The 6528-nt window shown below is 46.5% G+C and overlaps 1 protein-coding gene across 10 annotated transcripts in view; it reads right to left on the reverse strand.

Annotated features, from left to right (window-relative positions):
• BRD4 (bromodomain containing 4) overlaps window positions 1-6336 on the reverse strand; it is an 82162-nt gene extending 75826 nt beyond the window's left edge. For 6 of the 10 annotated variants that reach the window (XM_067032357.1, XM_067032356.1, XM_067032353.1 and 3 more), the window contains exon 1: window positions 5789-5869. The gene's annotated coding sequence lies outside the window, so the exon portion shown is untranslated. Of the gene's footprint in view, window positions 1-5788; window positions 5877-6245 lie in introns of those variants that run through there. The other 4 variants (XM_059063212.2, XM_067032358.1, XM_059063214.2 and 1 more) reach the window with 4 other exon arrangements.
• Between the last annotated feature and the right edge of the window lie 192 nt (window positions 6337-6528).

Consider the following 6528-nt stretch of genomic DNA (forward strand, 5'->3'; position numbering starts at 1 on the left):
AGGGAGACTCTGACTTGTGATACAAACCTTCCTGCAGACCAGAATCCTTTCAAAAAGTCCAGATGTCAACACAATTTAATTTAGGGCCAAAAGAGGCAGGGAAGGTATGGAGAGATGCTACGCTTGTGCTCCCCAAAAACTTCCTCCATCAGCAACTCCCACTGACTATTGCCTCTGTTCAGACAACCAGGTTTTAATAATATAGTTAAGTTACATCTTAGGCCTGAGGATATACTGGACCACCTTCCCCTGATGGATTTCTCCAAACTCTGCAGCCAACAACATTCCAGGGTGGGCAACCCCAAAGCTTGCTGAATTTCCATTAATCCCATTACCACCACTTTTAATCTCATTACCAGATAAACAAATCCTCACCTAGAAAAACCAACCCCTACTTTAAATCACCTCCCACATTGATCTCTACTCACAGCTCACTTGAAGGAAGACACAACACAGAGGGGAATCTGAAAGGCACTTGGCTGATCTTGATATCACCTGGTGACATGGTTTCCAGGCATGTCAGTTGGTCCATCTTCCTACCCTCAGCTGCTCTACTTTATAATACCTGGCTACCTCTTCCTACTTCTATTCTTCACCCTGGAAAATGACAGCAAATAAGTAGCTAACCTTGAGAGAGCACTGCCTCATTTTATCCTCAACTGAAAGATGGAGAAATGAAGTTTGGGGAAGGCTGAGTGACAGGCGAAGGTCACACAGCAGGCAGGAGGGCCAGGATTCAAACTGGGGTCTAACTGTGCCACACTGGTGGTATCAGTCTTTGGAGCAGGGCAGCAAAAATGAGACAGGACTGGACTGCCAAGAGGCTGTTCAAGCCCTCCCCAGAGCATTCAAATAACACTGGACTTCTATCACAGAGTCAGGAATGCTGCGACTTGATTTCAGGAAACAAAGTCCAACTCTGGGCAGGAGAGTAGAAAGGTCAAAGAGCAAGATCTTGGAGACACTTCTGCTTCTCAGAAGGCTTCAGAACACACTCAAAACCACATTTTGTTTTTACACAGTTACTATTTGTGGGGGGGGGGGGGGACTGTTAAAAACCTTACCCTTATAAACAAGACACTGTCAAGCTTAGATTAGAGAAAGGGAAATTCATGGAACTTTTCTAGAAAACTAATTTGTATCAACTTTCCAAAAACACACCCTTTGGTCTGGTGATTCCATTTCTAGATACGAAAAAAAGAGAAAACTTGAAAATCATGTCCAAAAATAGGAGAATTAAATTAGGGTACATTCACATAATAGAATTTTAGGCAACCATTTAAAATAGAGTATTTTGGAAATGTTCACAATGTAATATTTTTTGAAAAATTAACAGCACAATCCAATTTTGTTACTCATGCAGAAAAAGACTGGCACAAAAATGGTGTTAGGTTAACAATAATTTTTAACACTTAACATCACCTTAACACTGTATTTTCCAAATTTTAAAATATGACCATGCACTACTTTTGTTTAAAGAGAAAAACCCATACAATCTCTTTTGCAAATGATGTGGATCAACCAGTGCTATTCCCCCTCAGGATTTGGTCAAGAACAGAACAGATGTCTGCTCTGCCCTATCTTTGACACTGGACTCACTCTCCATCTATTTCTTGAGAATGGAATACATCCCATGATTTATGCTGGGACATGTGGATGCAGTTTAATCAAGTTTAATCAGTTGTAGCCTGCTTGGACTGGAAAAAAAAAAAACTAAGTGTTTTTAAAATTAACCTTTATAACAATGGTACGAGTTTGGGGTGCATCTTCCAGACTGTTTTCTGTGCTTCACCAGCATTTCAAACTGTTCTCTAACAATGTACAATTTAAAAAACCAAATGCGGATCAAACCGTGCAGACTGTACTGCATGTCAACATGCTGACATCCTTGCACTTCCATTTCCTCATTTTTTAAATGGCTACACCACATTCCATTAAGCTTTTTTTAACCCCTCCATCAAAGTACTAGGAAAATCACTGCAGTTAAAAAGTCATTGTGCATTCTCAAAAAGTTAAGTACCATGACTTAGCAATTCCACTCCTAGATATCCATCCAAGAGAAATTAATACAAATGTCCACACAAAAATTTGTACATGAATGTTCATAGCAGCACCATTCACAATACCCAAAAAAGTGGAAACCCAAATATCCATCAACTGAATAAATAAAATGTGACATATCCATCCATACAATGGAATATTAGTTATAAGAGAAGTAAAGTACTGATTCATGCTACAGCACAAACCTTAAAAACATCATACCAAGTAAAAGGAGCCAGCCACAAAAGGTTATGTATCGTATGATTCCTGAAATATCCAGAACAGGCAAATTTATAGAGACAGAGTGTAAATCGGTGGTTGCCAGGGGGGATGGAACGTGACTGCTAATGAATAGGGATTTCTTTATGGAGGGATGAAAATGTTCTAAAATTGGATGTGGTGGTGGCTGCACCACTCTGAACATACTAAAAACCACTGATTTGTACGCTTTAAACTGGTGAACTATCATTTGTGAATTATATCTCAATAAGCCTGTTATAAAAACACTGAAAACAAAGTTAATAAAAAGTCAGTATAATACTCAAAATATATTTATATTCAATAAATATTTGGAGAGGATGAATACATTAAGAATATACATACCACAGAAAATCACTGGGCAAACATCTTTTTGTCTTCCCTTATACATAGTAGACACTCAGGAACTAACTGTTACAATGCATTGGCCAATCACATGAAATCAGAATATTAGAAAGGGCGCAATGTTTTTAAACAAAAAAACAAAAAACAAAACCTTTTTACTGACAAAATGAGATCCACATTAAGAAATACTACCCATACTTGTTTATTACCCACTTCAACTTCCTCTTAAAATACTTTTCCCAGGTCAGGATTGAACCACAGCCCAAACCCACTCACCACATTTCAAACTAAGTGGGAGACGCACAGTAGACAGTGCACAGAAGCAACTGCAAGCCATGCTGCTTGGACTATTCGTAAGTTTACTGCAATTAGGGACCTTAACGTTACCTTAGTTAAAATTCACGTCTCCTGGGCTTCCTTGGTGGCTTAGTGGTTAAGAATCCGCCTGCCAATGCAGGCGACACGGGTTCGAGCCCTGGTCCGGGAAATTCCACATGCCGCGGAGCAACTAAGCCCGTGCGCCACAACTACTGAGCCTGTGCTCTAGAGCCCACGAGCCACAGCTACTGAGCCTGCATGCCTAGACCCCGTGCTCCGCAACAAGAGAAGCCACCGCAATGAGAAACCCGCTCACCACAATGAAGAGTAGCCCCCGCTCGCCGCAACTAGAGAAAGCCCGCAAGCAGCAACAAAGACCCAGTGCAGCCAAAAATAAATAAATAAATAAATAAATAAAAATCATGTCTTCTGTAAGTCACTACTGACCAATTATGCCCACTGTTAATATTTTACTGATTTAAAAGGAATTTCGTGCACTTGGTATTATGGGCATGTCAAATTCTTCCTAAATTATCTCTCCAGCTTATTCACTCAACGAATATTTTATCTGCTCTTCTAAGGTGCTGAGGATACACTAGAGAATAAAAATAGACAAAGCCAAGCAAACAAAACCCTGCCCTCACGGAACTTACAGTCTAGTAATAATAATAATAATTTAAGGAAATCTTATTTTTTACAAACTCGTGTCTTATGAATTAAATAAAATGCCAGCATCAGCAAAGAATCCCCAAAATTCTCACCCTGCAAATGTTCAGTCTTTTCAAAACACTAGAAGTCACAAAGATTTATTAAACATTAATTGAAACTGTTCCCAATGACAAGCTTTTCTCTCCTTTTTATAGATTTGCCAGGAACATAAAGACAAACGTATCACCTTTACGATTTTACTCAAAATCAGAATTTGAAACATTTCACATCCACACAATCGTTACAGATGACGAGACGGCGGGTTGTCAGAGCAGATTTAACAGCCCAGGGTCTTCAAATCATTGATACGAAATGGTTTTTACTGAGAGTTAGGAAAAAAAAAACAAACAACCCTCCAATCTCCTTCCAGAATTCATAAATCTCAAGTCATTCAATAACCTGAATTGTGTAACATGAAAATACTGCATCCCCTCCACCTCCCAAAGCAAAAGTGCAACTTAGTAGAAAGATCACAACAACTGCCTCAAAAAGGTAAATTTTGGAAACAAAGTCTAAATTCCTCTAAACAATTCAATAATATAGCGGAAATTTTACAAAGTGGCCAATGATTCTCTTTGCAATTCTTAAGTAATTTTTTTTCTCATCTCTGTCCCAGGAAGGGAAGGTAACCACATAGACACCTGAGAACAGCCAACCCATCCTTAAAATGCAGCCATTTTCATGTTCTAACTTTCACCTGTAGGCAAAATTCCTTATCTTCAGCAATTGGCTGGGGCTGAATTCTAGCAAGATTCACACATGTGGACTCATCTCCTCAGGTTAAGACCAACTAAAACCATCTTAAGAGACTAACTCACTCCAGAGCTTGAGCCCTTAGATACTTTGTTTCTTACTAAGGTTAAGGGGTAGGGCAGATAACAGGGGAGCAATGCACTGTTTCAGATCAGGCTTTTCTCGATTTAGTCGAGGGAAATCATCAGAGAGGTTTATTTTCCCCAGGTTGAAGATTTGGGGGAGAAGGGGTTAGTTATCTACAATGCCTTGGGGGAAAGACAAATCCCATCCAAATTAAACCAAAAATAATGTTTTATCATGTTACTGGCAAAGTCATAAAACAGACTGTTCCATCCAAAAACTTCTCGAAACTGGTAACATATCCTACTGGGTATCGCTTTCTTTACAACCTCCAAGGACTAAATTCCAAGAACTAACAACTTAAGGAACCTGACAGCCCCATTCATAAAAATCTCCCAAACATTATTACAGCACCAAAGAGCCACTGGCTTAGAGGTACACTGAGACGGTTTCTGTAAACACGAACAGGTAGAGCCCTCTCGAAGGTAAGCAAAGACACTTCAATTCTCATTCACTTTTCCAAGAGGTCACTTCTTGCATCCAGCACACACACAAAAAGTAACCCAAGGCCCAAGACCATACACCGCACGAGGCTGCACAAAACATTAAATGAGTAAACAAACAAAAACAACACTTCAGAAAACTATGCGTGATCTTGAGTAAAAGAAAGGTCACTCAGGAAAAGAACATGACTCATCCACGGGCCTGAACAGAAGTATTTATACTGCCCACTACACCAAAGTGGGATTTCCCATCTTCATCCAAGGTTGGGCCTTAACAGTATCTCAGTCGGGTGAAGTTGTGTTATTTCCGTTTTGGAAGGGGGGGGGTCATTTTATTTCGCTGAATCACAACTCCCCCACATCTCCACCCCATACCACCACCACGCACAAGACTGCAAATAGACGAAACCGTGGCAAGGACGCCAGCGAGCACCGACCGAGCAAAACAAAGCGCCCAGTGAGGGGCTGCCAGGCCGGGAGTGGGTGGGTGAAGGGGGCCAGGCTCGCCCCTCAGAGCACCGCTCCCGCCCCCAACAGCCTGTCTCCGGGCAGGTGTGCAGCGGCAGCCTCCTCCCTCCACCTGGGGACCAACCCCGTTCTCTGCAGAGCTCCGGGGACAGCCCGGAAGATGAGGAAATGAGGGCGGGGGCGCGCTGCCCCGGCCTGGACAAGAGGACCAAGGCACCAGGGAGCGCTTTGGACCCGCCCCACGTGAGCGCCCGGGCCGGGGCCAAGGCCGCCCCGGGGAGTGCGGCCGGGGACAGCGGCGCCTGGGACCATCACGCCGGGCCCGGACTTACCGGGGCCAGGCGCGCCGCGGAGTCCGCGGCGGCCGCTTCCTCCTCCTCCTCCTCCTCACTTGACAAAATGGCGGCGACAGGAAGTGCCGGGCGCCTCGGCCCGCCCCCCGCCCGCCCCCGGCCACCCGCCCCGCCGCTGCGCCCGCGCCCCCCGCCCGCGCCCCTGCCCTGCAGCCCTGCCGGAGCCAGGGGCCGGCGGCGTCAACAGCGGGGCGCCCACGAGCCGCCCTGCCGCCAAAGGCGCAGGCGGCCCTGGCCCGGCGCGAACGGCGTGGGGACGCGGGAGGCCCGCAGGCCCGAGCCCGCGTCGCCCCGGCCTCCCCGCCCCCGCGCCGCGCCGATGGCGTAGGTACTCGCGCACCGGCCCCATTACGCAATGCAGGTTACGCGGGCCGCGCCGCGGAGCTCCGCCGGCTGCTCCGCGCCGTCCGCCGCCCCGAAGGGCACCGGTCCTCACCTGAGACGCTAGGCCGCACGCCGCCCCCGCCGGCCGCCGGCCGCCAGCCGCCGCCGCCCTTTCCTCTTCGGGCTGCCTGCGCGGCGCCGGGGCCCGCCCGCCGCTCCGCCGCGCTCACAGGCCCCGCTTGCCCGCGGGCACTGCCGGCAGCCGCCGCTGCCGCAGCCACCGCTTCGGCTCCTAGGTTGCGGGAGAGCAGAACAAACAGCCCTACCTCCGCCGCCGCCGCCGCCGCCGCCGCCGCCAGCGCACTGACGTCACCGCGCACGCTGCGCGCGCGGTC

This window comes from Kogia breviceps, chromosome 4 (assembly GCF_026419965.1).
Source record: "Kogia breviceps isolate mKogBre1 chromosome 4, mKogBre1 haplotype 1, whole genome shotgun sequence".
NCBI lineage: Eukaryota > Metazoa > Chordata > Mammalia > Artiodactyla > Physeteridae > Kogia > Kogia breviceps.